Consider the following 16001-nt stretch of genomic DNA (forward strand, 5'->3'; position numbering starts at 1 on the left):
GGGCTTATTCTTAACTCAGTTGGATACTAAGAAGGCTTTATCACAACTACATTTTATGAGTATATTAGAAAAACTACTGCAAGGAATGATGGAAGGTTTCACTGACTTTAACATGTTTCTCCTTATGGTTGCTAGGAAAACTTCCTAGTATACATTAGGTAGTTCCACTGCCGAGGACATGAACATGCCAGGAGCATTTCCTTCTTGCCCTGCATGGTTTATAGGTTTTTTTTGGCACATTCTTAGGAACATGCAGTTCAGAAAAGGGAGGCATTTTCAAGAGGAAAGCAGACAATAAATGGACAGAAAACTAAACAAAAAGGAATTAGGGGCTTCTGTGGAGCCCCCCCCCCCCAGTGGAGTAAGTAGAAGAAAAAAGACTTTCTTTTTAGAATAGAGAGTGAAGATAGTGGAGATGGGTTGAGATAAGCAGGTAAGTTTATTCTTTAGGCCTCATATTAAACCCAAAGTGATTCTTAAAGAATCTTTCTTAATGAAGATATGCATACTATCAACTGGTCATTAGTGTCTGACAGTCACATACAACGTGAGATGGAGGTCAACAGGAAAGAAAGTTTTCTGTCTTGTCTTAGAACCTACACCTCTACATGGTCAGTTTTCATTTCTTTCAGTCACATAGACAGCTATTTGCTTCCTAATTGTCTGTAACTTGTGGTGGCTTGACATGCTTAGTAAGTTTTACCATTAATGAGTATTGAGGCTCAAAGGAAACAGTGGGCTCTGGGGTAGTATACAATGGAGAAACCATGATGATCTTGCTCTTGGGTTTGTCAAAGTGTAGTGGTATCGGCCAAGAAGCATATGATTGGCACAGGATAGATAAAGGTAATGAGAAAGCACCATGGGTGTAAATAATACAATTAAGATTTTCCTGTAGGGCAGTGTTTGCCTTCTCTCATTCTTCCTCCATGTCTTAATAGGTAGTTAATTCCACTGACTGATTTTTCAACCCTACACAGCACTCTGAATATACATTCCATATGATCCTTTTCTACTAAGGGGTCTCCAAAATCTGTGATGACCCAAAGCTCACAGTGAAAGGAACTATAATAATAACATATATAAATAAACATATAATAAACATATATAAATAAACCAAAAGGAAATATAAATAATAACAATCTCAAGTCTTTGAAAAAGATCAAGTCATAGCAGGCTTATATCCCAGTATTCATACTGGTTACTTAACAAATTCTATCTGAATTATTTATAAACCTACTATTGATAGAACATGCCAACCAATATGGAGGTGGGCTATTTAATTTCATCTCTTCCTCCATACATCTCTGAAAATGCATCGGCTTATCCTAAGTAACCACACTGAGTAATCCATTTGAGTTTAGAAATGAAACTCCAGAGTGAGGAAGACTCAGAACTCCTGATAGTTAGTGTCAATGGGGGCAGTGGTCTTTGGCTTCATGGAGTCAAAGCATCCTAGAAGACAGAAAACTGATTAAGAGGATCTGATCCATATTCTTACATGTGGATTTCTGAAATTTTTGGAGAGGCTGAAGAGTCTTTATGCATATTTTTATGCCACTTTAGTCCTAATCATGAGCAAAAATAAAAAAATTAAAAGTCACAGATACAAACTCTGGTATGATGTTAATGAAGTCACCTGAAAAGCCAAATCAGAAAGTTCTGAGAGACATAATGCATCATATCTAATTCTTATCAAAGTGATGGGGTTAATTCCATCCTCTTCTAACAGCCCCCATATTGCTTTGACCCCTCTTGGCTGGGTGTTATCTGAGGGCATAGCTACACTTGATATATTTAATACAAGTGTTCCAGTCAATAAAGAACTTACATTAGTGACTTGAAGCTAAATTTTTAAATAATTAAGCCCTTTATTATATTTTGAACTATTTGGAGACTATTCAATATTTGAAATGGCTTTTAACTTTTAATCAAGTGATGGTGCAGGGAAACCTTCAAAACTTAATGAAGAGCATGGTTTCCTTTTTCTTTTGCAGTTTTGAATCTGAAATTTAATTCAGTTATGAGAAATATGTGATGTGTGTTGTATAACATTTTAATAACACTTTTACTGAGAAAATCAAACAAACAGATGAATGAACAGATTGATGATTTGATTAAAATTAACAATCCCAATAATGCATATCAGTCTCTATTGAAAACCACCCTGTGACAGTTGCAGCAAAAGAAAAGATTGTATCATTTTTAATTAAAACATTTATCAAGCTTAAGCTTACAGCATAGAAGATGAACCATTATAATTACTACCTTACGGTCATTGCTGAAGCATGTATTATGTAGATTGAAGAGATCTTAATGGATTTGCATAGACCTCAATTCTGCCATCATCGGGAAGAGGGAAAGGCTTGCCACGTTCAGGCTTTTAGTGGGAAGTTGAGTTATTTGAGAGCAGAATTCTCTAGCAGCAGACACACAGTGGAAAGTCAAGAATACCGAGGGAAGCTACTGCTGGCCCTGAGCTTGCTTTTTCTCCCCCCATAAAACTCTGGAGAAAAACCTTGACTATTTTTAAAACAAACATTATGATGACAAAATAATTAGTGACCTTTTTTTGTTTTGTTTTGTTTTGAAAAGTTTCATGGGCCCTAGGGAGTAACTAGATGAAGATTGCATGGCTTGTTAGGTATTTTTTTTTTTTGATTAAAGAAACATGCCTGAGGATGCAGGTGGACATGATGCAGGAATTATGAATAATGGGCAGAAGGACCTGGACAGGAAGGTATGTAGCAACAGGCCGCTGGGATTGGCAACTGTGTCCAGACCTAGCTGAAGGACCTTATCCTTCTGTCTTGGTGGATGGCAGGTGGGTTGGATGGGAGTCCTCCTGGGGGAGGAGCTGTTCTGTTCCACCCCTGCAAACCCTGCCAGGTGAAGAGTGGCCTGCAGGAAGAAGTCATGCCATAGCGACAGCTTCACTTGGAAAGAGCAAAAGAGAACTAGATGCCAAAGGCCCAGCAGAGTGGCTGAGACCCAGAACTTTGCAGCCAGGCTCAGTTCAAATCCTGGCTTTGTCAGCCGACACCTCTGTGAACTTGGGGCAAATGATTAAAGTTCTTTTACTATGTCTCATTTCCTCATCTGTAAAACCACAACAAGATTATTCAGTTATCCGTATAATTGGATCCAATTATCATAAGGGTGGTTGAGGTGATTGAATTAATTAAAATACAAAATTTTCAGGACATTCTTGCATATAGTAAAGGCTCATTAAGTACGTGTCATCAAAGTGTTACATTTATATGGAGAAGCTGACCAACTGCATAAAGCAACGAAGCCAAGAAGGAGTTGGTACATATAGCTGATATCAAAAACGCTCAGAAAAGATAAACTAACAGCCCGACCCTGACCATTCAAGCACTCAATCAGGATCAGTCGTCAAAAACACAAACTGACAAAGGTCTGATCTCCAAAATATATAAAGAACTCAAGAAACTAGACTGTAAAAGGCTAACCAACCCAATTATAAAATGGGGCATTGAACTGAACAGAGAATTCTCAACAGAAGAACTTCAAATGGCCAAAAGACACTTAAGGTCATGCTCAACTTCCTTAGCGATCAGTGAAATGCAAATCAAGACAACTTTAAGATACCATCTTACACCTGTAAGAATGGCGAAAATCAAAAACACCAATGATAGCCTTTGTTGGAGAGGTTGTGGAGAAAGGGGTACACTCATCCATTGCTGGTGGGAATGCAAACTTGTGCAACCACTTTGGAAAGCAGTGTGGCGGTTTCTCAGGAAATTCTGGATCAACTTACCCCTGGACCCAGCAATACCACTCTTGGGAATATACCCAAGAGAGGCCTTATCATACAACAAAAGTATATGCTCTACTATGTTCATAGCAGCATTGTTTGTCATAGCCAGAACCTGGAAACAACCTAGATGCCCTTCAATGGAAGAATGGATGAAGAAAGTATGGAATATATACATATTAGAGTATTACTCAGCAGTAAGAAACAAGGACTTCTTGAATTTTGCATACAAATGGATGGAAATAGAAAACACTATCCTGAGTGAGGTAAGCCAGACACAAAAAGAGGAACATGGGATGTACTCACTCATATTTGGTTTCTAGCCATAAACCAAGGACATTGAGCCTATAATTAGTGATCCTAGAGAAGCTAAATAAGGAGAACCCAAAGAAAAACATATAGGCATCCTCCTGAATATTAACCTTCAGCAAGCGATGAAAGGAGACAGAGACAGAGACCCACATTGGAGCACAGGACTGAATTCTCAAGGTCCAAATCAGGAGCAGAAGGAGAGAGAGCACGAGCAAGGAACTCAGGACCATGAGGGGTGCACCTACACACTGAGACAATGGGGATGTTCTACTGGGAACTCACCAAGACCAGCTGGCCTGGGTCTGGAAAAGCCTGGGACAAAACTGGACTCTCTGAACATAACGGACAATGAGGACTACTGAGAACTCAAGAACAATGGCAATGGGTTTCTGATCCTACTGCACGTACTGGCTTTGTGGGAGCCTAGGCAGTTTGGATGCTCAACTTACTAGACCTGGATGGAGGTGGGGGGTTCCCTGGACTTCCCACAGGACAGGGAACCCTGATTGCTTTTTGGGCTGAGGGGGGGGGGGACTTAATTAGGGGAGGGGGAGGGAAATGGGAGGCGGTGGTTAGAAAGAGACAGAAATCTTTAATAAATAAATAAATTTAAAATAAAAAAAAACACAAATCCCACGAGATCAGTCTTGACACAGGATGGATTTTTATGGTCAGAAGGTAACAGGCAACAAACAGAAACTTCTGCTTGGATAGAATTTATTTTTTTGTGGTTAAATAAGCGAAGCCCCAAATTACTAGTATTTCTAAGTAACACTATAGGCTACTGGATTTTTAGTTCACATCCAATGATTGTACTTGGAATAGGGCAGGGGCAGTTGTGCCAGACAGGATTAAGGTTTGTTAGCACAGCCTGGCCATCTGGAAGCTATGCTGTTTCCACTTTTGAATTCTACATTCAATACAACACCTTTCTACTCTTACCATTGTTACCTTAATACAATCTAGTCTTTCCTTTGCTTGTACACACACACACACACACACACACACACACACACACACACACACACACAGCATTCCATGGCTGATTTGCTTCTGGTTCCTTGTCCGTCACCCCATTGACATTAAAAATGTTTTTTTAAAAATCCATTCCTACCCTACTTGAAACCTCCCAGTGATTTCTTCAGAGCAATTGGAATTTTACTCTGTCCCGTGATCTCAGGGCTTCTTTCTCTTTCCATACCTGTCTCAGCCCCTCTGAGGTTCACTCACACTGGCCTTCTTTGTGTTTCTCATACATGCCGTATTCTTGCTATTTCCTCTTCCTGTAGCCATCTTTTTCTCAGTGTTTTGTTTCGTTTTGTTTTTGTATGGTTTCTTCTTGGCATTGATCTTGCAATGAGAATACATATCCCCATATCCCGAGAGAGGGCAATTCGTGCAGGCCCATTAAAAGTGGAACCCATAATCCTTTAGTTCCTGTGTTTCATCTTAGTTTTCTTCTCAGCATTTGTTTTTGTTTTGATTTTTAAATGTGGATGGAGGTTATTTTATCACTGAAGTATAAATTCCTCCCAAATATCATTACTCCTTTGCTAGCTCTCACAATGGGCCCCTGTAGAACCTCTGCAAATGGAAAAGGAGTGAGTTAACCTGTTGGGTGTTCCCACTGCTTCCTGAGCAACAGATCTCTGTCCACCTATCTCCCTGAAACCTTTTGAGCAGTGTCTGTGTTTACTGCTAACCTTGCAAACTCAGAAACCTAGAGAAATGAGAATGGCATATCACTTTTCATCTTTTCACTCTCTGTCAAATCTAATATAAAAGCATGTTTTCTCTTTGATATTAATACAACTCAGACTCAGCTAGGTTATGGGCAATTTGTTTTAGGATTATTCTCCACATCCCTTCTTCCATATTGATTATTTCCAAACAAATCCTCATTATTCTTCTTGCCTAGTCTGTTTCAGGTAGTCTCTGCATCCCAAGTGATTTTTCCCATGTGTGAGATGTCATTACAAAACCTAGTTAGTTCTTGGCAAACTTAACCTGGTAAAAGTCTATCCATGACAGCCCATGGAAACTATCACTGACATTACACTTTTAATAAGGGCATGAGTGTGCTAAGAATGGAACTAATTGACCTGACAATGGCTGAGACATGAAAGCAGGTCTTGGTCAACTAAAGATCAACACAGCAATTGAGAAATTCAATATATGGGTGGCAGGCAAGTTCAACCTTTATATTTGATCTCATAATTATTAACCTTGTGGAAATCTGGCTTTCAAGTTTTATATAAAGACTTCTAATCATAAGGTGATTTGGGGTGACTTTGAGGTTGAAATATGCTTAGAGAAGGAGAAGAAAACCATACTCTAAAAAATCTGAAAATCACACAAGTCTAAGTGTGGAATAATGAAATTGCCAGAAGAAAAGCATGGTTTGGCTTTCTGGGTCATGTGACATAAAACAAGCAATAAAAGAAATAGATACAAGCAATTAAGATTTGGGTTATTGCTGAGAAGCAGTTCTTAGGAATGCACGTCATCCTCACGTGGAGAACTATAAATAAATACAGACTCTCAGGCCCCATTCCCAGAATCTTACTCAATGGGCCTACGGGTAATTTTTAAGGCTCCCAAGATGATCCTCCTGTGCAATCAGTGTTGAGAACCACGGGTTTAGAGCTTGCTTTTGGCTAGAGCTAAAGCTTTCGGCAGTTGTTCTTACATTAGTAATGGATTTGGAGACAGGGAAAAAGAAAACCATTTGAGAAGGATGTGAATTGACCTGCCTTCTTGCCCTAAAGAGAGTGCCATCCCTCCTCTGACAGGCTGGCTTTTGTCTACCACTCTTTAAAAGGAATGCTAGTTTCACCATTGGCAAAGACCCAGCTTGTAGAAGGAACTCTTTAAAAGGGGAGCTCAAAGAGCAGACAGACAGCCTACAGAATGAGAAAGAAACTTTGACAGAAGGCTAACAGCTATAATTTAAACACAATTGCAAAATAAACATCACACACACACACACACACACACACACACACACACACACAAAATAAACAAACAAAAGCAGCCCCCAAGAACAACTTGTCAGTCAACAAATAGGCTAAGAAAGGAGCATATCATTCTTAAAAGAATAAACCCAAATGGCTAATACGCATATTCAAAATGTGTCTGATATCTTTAACCATTAGGAAAATGCAGAATAAAATTACTTTGAGTTGAGCATGGTTGGACATGCCTTTAGTTCCAGCACTCAGGACGTGGGGGCAAGTAGATTTCTGTGAGTTCTAGGCCAGCGAGGACTACATAGTCAGACCCCGTCTCAAGCAAACAAAACCACCTGGTGATACCGCCTCAGCTCCTATTTTATGTTATATGCTGACTGTCAGGAAATTTGACGACAGATACTGTTGAGGGCACTTGGGTGGGTATACTAATTGGTTTGGAGATTTCTCAGAAAATTAAAAATATAATTACCATGTAACCCGGCTAGACTATGCCTGGGTATGTACCCACAGGTATCCACAGAGAGAGTTGCGGATCCCTATTTTTTTTTTTTTTTGCCCTACTCACAAAATCAGGGAATTAGAGTCAGCCTAGATATGCGTTAGTGGATAGATGGATAAGGAAAATGTGGTTCAGATAAACTGTGAAATTTTATTCAGTTGAAAAGAAAAGGAAAAGCATAAAATTTGTGAGAAAATAGTTGGATATGGAAAATAATATATTAAACAAGATGAATCAAACTCAAAAAGAAAAGAAGAGGGAAAAAAAACCCATATTCTCACTCACATGTGGCTCCTACTTTGTAATGTATTCATTTATCTACCTATCTTAGGTTTTATAAATAGGTATAAACATGGGTAAAGCCTAAGAGACTAGAAAGAAGACTAAGAGATGATAAAAACTGATGCTCAGGAGGTGTTGGGGGAAGGGCAACAGGACACATAGGACATGAAAGTAGAACAAAGATTGGGGTAAGGTTGCACGGAGAGGAAGGGTAGGGGATCAGTGGAGGAGAAGACTATACTAAAACGTAGTTTGTTCGAAAATACCGTAACCACATCTAATATATTACATGATCATTTAAAAAACAAAATAAAAATTGGGGCTGAGGAAATGGCTCAGTTGATCACTTGCTGCTCTTGCAGAGGGCACAGGTTCAATTCCTAGCATTCATGTGGTGGTTCATAAGCATTCAGAACTCTAGTTTCAGGCGACCCCATGCCCCTTCCCAATCTCTTTGGGCACCAACAGGCATGTACTACATGCACAAACATTCAAACAAAATACTCATAGACATAAAAGGAAATACGTCAATCTATAAAAATGTAAGAATAAATGAAAGAAATCATTGAAAGACACAACTGTAAAAACATGGACGTTCTCTCTCATTCTCTCTGTTGTATAATAAGTCATCATTATCCTCTCAAGGAGCAACAGGAGAGATCAGAAAGGATGTCAGCCACCAGAGTCAGCAAGAATACAGCCAGAGCCCTCGCTTCCCACAGCAAGGGTTTTGAATTGTATGTGGGTATGACCAAGTGTCACTTGAGTAATGACCCAAGTCTCATGGGACTGCTGTCAGGCTGCCTCCTGGCAGCCAATACCCATAGTGTCCCGCTCCTGCCAGCTAAAGGAGGTTTGTAATCCTTACTCACCCATACGGAATGCAAATTCATTCATGTAAGAAATGATACCGCTAGAAACAAAGACCTCTGTCACTAACAGGAGGCTGAGCAGACTCGCTTTGGGACCTAAAACAACACAGAGGATGTCGTAGCTCAGGACTTTAATCTCCATCACCTCTGTCCCAGCCAGCATCCTGCTCAGGTCAAGTCATTAACATCCATTTCCCAATTTGCACGGATGGAGGCGTGAGAGAATTACCTATGGCTATGGAAGAGCCACTGTGGACACCAGTAGGCATGGTAATAAAGCCCCTTGAAGTAACTGCAAATCCTGGTGATTAAAGACAGCCTTGACCTACCAATTGCCCACATATGCTAGGCCTGACTCTGGGTCAAAGCACACATGGAACGGAAAGGGTCAGTCAAAAGGAAGTTTGAGAGGCATCATCCAAGAAGATAGGATCATAGTGGGCAGTTATTTGGAAGTCTATCTATAAACACATGTGTAGATAAAATTTCTCCAAAGCAAAGACCACATTCCTCGTTTGTCTGTTTCATGTCATTTAGAAGAGCTTCCTTTATTTTTTTATGACGATGATATTCAAATTCTGGCCTCACATTAGAACACTCTGGGGAATTCAAACAAAAACAAGATAAACCAACACTGGTTGTTGAAAGCTAGATTCCAATCTTGGGTTGACTAGATAGAGGCTGTAGATAAAGGACTGAGACATTAGTAGTTCTTCCGCTTCCTAGGCAATTCTGAGATCACACTGTTCCAAGAGTCATTGCATTAGGCCTGCTGCTCTTTACCACGTCAGCAAACACCCCCTAATGCTTCCATTGTCACCAATCTCCACGTGTTTCCTTCGGTGATGGCCTCTCTCTTCTCCTTTTGTCTAGACTCATCCTCAGTGTTTAACTTTCACCAGGCCTTAGCAATGAACTTTAGAATTAATATGTATCCTGACCTCCAGAATCCCCAAAGTCTAATTGCTTTTATCATTTACGTGACACCCCGGGAATGTTCTCTTAGGTTGCTACTGGACAATTAGGCTCATGTACTTTTCCTTATTAGAGAATTAATCCATCCTTCCAGATCCTTGCCTGATTGAAGTTGGGCATAGACTTCTTGGATGAAAAGATGATTATATATACATATGTGTATAATCATATGTAAACATATAAAATTATATAAAATATATAATCATAAATAAACATATAATCATATACATAAACACATATACATATATATGTACACACACATACACACTCAGCATTTTCTGTGCCATTATCTTATCAACTGTAAACTTGTGCAGTATTACTGACAGAAATAAGTGAGCCTAATGGACAATCAGGCAGAAGAGACAAACTGAGTCTCTGCATGCATCATCTCCAAAGTCAGAGGCCTCCCTCCTTCTAGATTCTGACTGCTCTTCCCTTTTCAGTAAACAAGACTGCAAGAACATATTGTATCTTTGTTTCGATGACATACCTAAGTGCAATTTTAGCCAGTGAAGAAAGACGCCAAAGGTGGCCTTTGTGACACTCCTGAAACAGTCCTTCTGGAGATTGGGGTTGCTTCTTGTTCAAGCTGTTCTCATCAAGAGGACGGTAAGGAAAACTCACTTATCTCCATGGGAGATGACTTAAGGAGTTTTGCACACGTATGTGAAATCCTAGCACTCTTCTCCTTGGCTTTCTGAAGTGCTAAGAGATACAAATGTATTATCTTCGGAAGCAATGTAAAGGTAACATTTTTAGAATGTGCCTTTGGTCACTGGGTTTTGTGGAAAAACTTCTTGAGATTTCCCTACATGAGGGACTGTAACCTGATGACAAATGTAACCACAGAGTTAATTTCATTAAGTCCCATACTAACAGGGTGGGATTGGCTTTAACTGCATCATGTGCATAAAATCGGGAGAGGGTCTTTGCAACTCTCTAATTCATCAAATAACTGAATTCGTGGTAGAACTGAGAAGAGTATTAGCCAAACAATGAGAAAAAAATAGATGTACAGGAGGAAGGGGGGAGGGGAGGAAATTCCTATTATATCTTTGTGCAAGTTATCAGTCTTAAGTAGTGCTATTCTATGCAAATTTAATGTAAGCCATTAGGTAATGTCATCTAAACTTGCTATTAAGGCACATTAAAACAAATTAAAGCTAGTAGGTAAAACTGATCCATTTTCACCTAAACCGGTTCATCTAAAATGTTACCATTTTGATATACAAACTAAAACTAGAAGCAAATTTGCTTTTTGTTTATGGGGTGTCAGGTGTTTAAAATCTAGGGTGTTTTACAAATTGAGCAGTTTTCTCTATGGGTTATTCTCGCTTCAAGTGCTCTAGAACCGGACATGACTTTATAATCTCTGTATTTTCTTCATAAAATTTATCAATATCTGGAATGGTCTTTAAAATAGATTTATTTTTAATATTTGTGTTTAATGATCACATATGCATATGTGTATGTAATGCCACCGTATTTATGTGGAGGTCAGAGAGCAACTTTTGGGAGTTGGCTCTTTCCTCTACATGTCATGGGTTCCATTGATACAACTCAGGTCTCCAGGCTTTCATGACAAGTGTTTTTATCCTTGAGGCCATCTTCCCAGACTTGAATGATTTCTATGTGTTTCTTCATCTCCCTGCTAGCTACCATTTTTCCTTCCATGGAAGCTCCACAGAAGCTAGTTAGATTTCTGCTTTTTTCTCCATTGTGCAAGCAACTACACAACACACAGCGGAGCGCAGGTGAATAAATGAATGGATGAATCCTGAACACAGGAAGCAAATGCAAAGAGGGTCTTGATATAAAACCTAGTAGGAAATGAAAACCCCAGAGTTCTTTGAACTTGAAATGACTGCCTAGGATGTGAGTGACAGAGAACCAGCCCCAGCTCCACCTGCCGACACTATCACTTTTCTGAAATGTGCCAGCTGAGCGTGGTAAGAGTCAGGAGGACTACTCTCCACAAGTGGTTTGTTGTCGCTACAAGTTAATATGTGCCACAAGTTCTGTTCCCCTCACTTAGAGTCATCTGCCACATGTGGTCAGCCCTGCCCTTGAGAACGATCCAAGTCCAGTTGACATGGTGCAATGTTCTGATATCGGGAAGGCTGGCAGCACTGGGTAATGGAAAAAGAATGGATGACCAAGTCAGACAGACCTAGGCTTCTATTCCAAGCTGTGTGGACTGGACAAACTAGGTACACACTTCTACCCCTCATTTTCCTTACCCGTAAAGCTTTACATGATAATTCATACCCTCAAAATTTCATTGAGAATTAGTTGAAGCGTACGGAAGTATTCACCACCCTGCCCTCTAAAGTCTCTGTGAATGGTATCAATGTCACCATCTTTGCACCCAAGTACTCCAAAGAACACGCTGATCATCGACCTTTCCTACTTTGTGAGTATGTAATTTCCTTCTCCTTAAGGTTTGATTTTTTTTTTCTACTTGAACCCGAGAGGTCAAGTGGGGGAACTTCTAAGTTGATTTGAAATCTTAACTTGTACCAAGCAATGAAAGATAGCAATGGAGCCAGGCTGTGGTGGCGCACGCCTTTAATCCCAGCACTCAGGAGGCAGAGGCAGGTGGATCCCTGTGAGTGCAAGGCCAGCCAGGTCTACAAAAGCTAGTTCCAGGACAGGCTTCAAAGCTATGGAGAAGCCCTGTGTCAAAAAACCTAAAAGAAAAAAAGAGATAGCAATGGAGACATCTATCTCTATGGAGACAACTTTAGTGTATTTCAAGATAGATGTGGGGACTTTTCTGGTTTCATATTCAACTGCTTGTAGTTATAGGCACAGATAACTATTTTGTATGCAAAGTTATAGGCCAGAAAGGAACTGAGAGAAAGTCTGAGAATCCATGCCAATCTGCAAGTAGTTTATTTGTTGCCAATACACAGAGTTCTGCTTGACATAGCACAGTTGAGACAATAAACTTGACCCTGGATTTTGAACTCCTCTCTCATCTTAGAGACTAATGAGCTGGTTTCTCCCTTTCTTCTGGTAACACAAGCCTCACAGGAGAGACAACTGCTCTAAGATGCACAGACTAGTGGGCACTTGCAATGTCACAGTAAAATATAGGAGAAGAGCTGATGGCTGAGCAGAGGTCAGGCATGATATAAATAGTATTTCCATTTCCTCAACAACCACACAAGAAATGCAGAAATATTCCCCATCTTGCATCAGGAAAAGTGAGACTCAGAGAAATCCAGAGCCTTGCTGAAGAGTAACTATAATGTGATGAAGTGCAGGCTCCCGGGCTCCAATGCCACGTGCTTTCTGCTCTATAGCCTCTGTGCTGTTGGCATTGTCATTTCTACAAGATGTCAAGACCATCTACCTTTTAAAGACAAAGTACATATGCCCAAAGGAATACTATCACTTAGCCACACTGTGTTTGGGGGAGCAGAGCAAGCTTTGTCTCCAAGCACATCCTTGGCCCCGCTCTCTGACAGTCAACCAGTTGGCCTGAAGGACATTGGTTCCTGTGGACACTGACCCTCTACAGGCCGCTTTCCAGGGCTATTTGTGGACAGAAACCTCTAGGGCAGTGGTTCTCAATGTGCGGTCGAATGACTCTTCCACAGGGGTTGACATGACAATTCATAGGAGTAGCAAGATTACAGTTATAAAGTAGTAATGAAAAGAATTCTCGTGCTTGGAGGATCACCGCAACACCAGGAACTGTATTAAAGGGTTGCAGGGTCAGGAAGGGTGAGAAGCACTGCTCTAGGGTAAGACATTAAGAGTCCAGAGGAGGGGTCCCCTGGAAGCTCACAGACTGAAGAAGCCATTGAGAACACACACTGTCTGAGCACCCTAGCAAAAAGGACTGTCTCTCCCAGCAGTGCCTCAGACTCCGCCAACACAACCACTTATTCCCATAACCAGCGCAGCCACCAGCAAAAGCTTGTTTGGATGGGTCCTGATGCAGCATCCTTAAAGACAAGGGGTTTTCAGGCATGGCCAACAAGGAGTGTTTGGGCAAAATTCTTCGCCTGTTTCTTAAAAAGAGTATCCACCCTGGGGAAATGACTCAATCAATTCTAAAAAGGACCCTTACTCTGAAAAAAGCCACGGGGGTAAAATGTCTGAAATTTTCCTGTTTCCTGCACTGTTCAGCTCCTTACATAAAGCATGAGCAACTTCCCTAAATTCTGTAGAGTAAACTGAGGCCAGGAAAAGGTAAACACCCAAGGTTGTAGTCTAACAGAGGCAGAGAGGGGATTGGTCAAGACACTCAGGTGGGAAATCTTTTCCAGCCAATTCCATGAATGAAGATTAAAGGATGCTCCCACCCTCGTGAGATTAATAGCAGGCTGCAAGCATTTTCAGTTTCAATCACAGAAAACCCCAAGTCCTTGGTTATTAGGGAAACATGCGTTGCTTCCCTACCACACAGGTAGAGGTCACTAACAGGATATTTTTCTACTCAAAAAGCCACAACTACAGCCCTGGCTTTCCCCTACCTCAGCAGTCCGGATCTGGGTTCCTGGAGTCGAGCCCCCTTCTTTTCTCCCAGGGTGCCAGCACTCTGCTTCAGCAGTGTGTCCTTGCTTCTACCTCCCTGGCTTGAATTCCTAGCTCCCGGCCAGCAGGTTAAGACTGGGAGACGCGTCCCTGCCACTACTTAGCAGCCTTTGGGGGTGGTGTGTACGCTGGCGCGGGGGCGGGGGCGGGGAAGGAGTCAGGGGCGCAGGTAACTCAGTGTCCCTACCCGGCACCCATTTGTGTTGCCCAAAGGAGACAGCCCAAGTTAGCTGCCATCGCGTCCCGTGTCTGATCCCTTTCCACCTCCCTGCTTTCTCCCTAGCTTTTCATTTTGACACAAACCACCTGCAACCCCAGTAACCCACACTCACGCCGCACCCGTTTTCAAAGGCTCACTTGAAAATATATTTTAAAATATGCCCAGCGCAGTTGTAAAGGCTAGGGTGCGTGGTCAAATACCTTGGCATATACTTAGCTTTTCTAAAGAGGGACATCAAGATTTGACTTTAAGCATGGTCACAGCACGGGATGGGTTTTTCTCAAGACCGCGGGCTCTGGCTGCTGCATGACATTTTCCCAAGCTATCGGCGGCGTCTGCAGCCAACTGCTCCTCTCCCACAGGCAGCCTCGAACCCGCGATCCTAGAGAGCGCCCGCCCGCGCCACCCCTGGCCGCGCGCAGCCGAGTCTAACCTAGGTACTCACTTTTGCTGGGGAGAAAAGTCTGCCATACCAGACGGTGCGCACTTCCTGCAATGGACGTGAGCTTTATTGCTGCAGGTGAAGCAGTTTCCTGAGCCCTGGGTAAAAATCCAGAAGGCAGGAGAAGAGCGAATAAGACTGAACAGGAAGGCGGGGAAAGCCCAGCCCAGAAAACCCGGCGTCTGGGGATTTTAGCCTCTGCTCCCGCAGTCGCCAGCCGCGTGTCTCTGCGAAGAAGCTCAACTCGGTGCACTTGTTCACTCTTTCTTCACTAGAGGAGGAGTCAGTATTGCAACATGCATGTTCCTTGCTAGAGGCAAAACAGAGATTTTCTCCAGCATGCAAAAGGTCCAGCGCCTGCCAATTCTACAAGGCGACGGAGGTAGTTGGGGGAGTAGGAATGCAGAGAAGTAGACAAGAAATTTTCTGATTTCCCCCGGATCCGTTTTGCATGATCAAGGGTCGTCTTCTACTAAGACTTGACAAAACAATAATAAAAATGCCCTTTAAGTCGAGTGACCTCAGAGATGATAGTTCTCTCAGGAGCCAAGATGAGGCTTGGTGTCAAATGTCTTTCCTTATTTCCCAGCAAGCAACACTGAGCAGCAGCTTGTCAATACTTGAGGGGGGCTCCGGGGATTTGAATCACACCTTCCCCGGGAAGGAGGAGGAGTCAGAGAAAAGTGGTCAACAGAGACTAAGCAGCGACCCGAGGAGGCTTTGCTTTCTTTTTTAACACAGCAAAAACTTCCAGGGCTCTCTCTGCTTTGTGCCCAGCCACGTCAGAGAAACACCCGCAGCCTCTCAGAAACCCATGATTAATGCAGCCTGTACCTCTTCAAAGAGGCTGCACGCTCTGAATGCTATTTCATTCTGGTTTTGCTATTAACCAAATCTTTGCTTTTTCTCTTGTACCCCTCCCCATATTCTCTTGAAAACAAAATATTAAAATCAAATAGCGACAGCTGCTTGAGTCAAATAGTTATCTCCAAACAGGTAAGTAGGCAGAGTTTGATGCTTCTGATTAATTCTGCGTTCTAGTGTGCTGAATTGGGCCACTGTGGGTTATTTTGAACAAGCTATTGAGGTTCTGATTTTTTT

The 16001-nt window shown here is 41.7% G+C and overlaps 1 protein-coding gene across 8 annotated transcripts in view; it reads right to left on the minus strand.

The window, feature by feature from the left end:
* Positions 1-15136, minus strand: part of Prlr (prolactin receptor) — a 174133-nt gene extending 158997 nt beyond the window's left edge. For 5 of the 8 annotated variants that reach the window (XM_041631051.1, XM_041631053.1, XM_041631052.1 and 2 more), the window contains exon 1: positions 14904-15136. The gene's annotated coding sequence lies outside the window, so the exon portion shown is untranslated. Of the gene's footprint in view, positions 1-8715; positions 8812-14903 lie in introns of all 8 variants that reach the window. The other 3 variants (XM_041631046.1, XM_041631050.1, XM_041631047.1) reach the window with 3 other exon arrangements.
* Positions 15137-16001: the final 865 nt, after the last annotated feature.

Source organism: Microtus oregoni, unplaced genomic scaffold (assembly GCF_018167655.1).
Source record: "Microtus oregoni isolate MIOR12 unplaced genomic scaffold, Mior012 000036F_ref0000092, whole genome shotgun sequence".
In the NCBI taxonomy this organism is placed as follows: Eukaryota; Metazoa; Chordata; class Mammalia; order Rodentia; family Cricetidae; genus Microtus; species Microtus oregoni.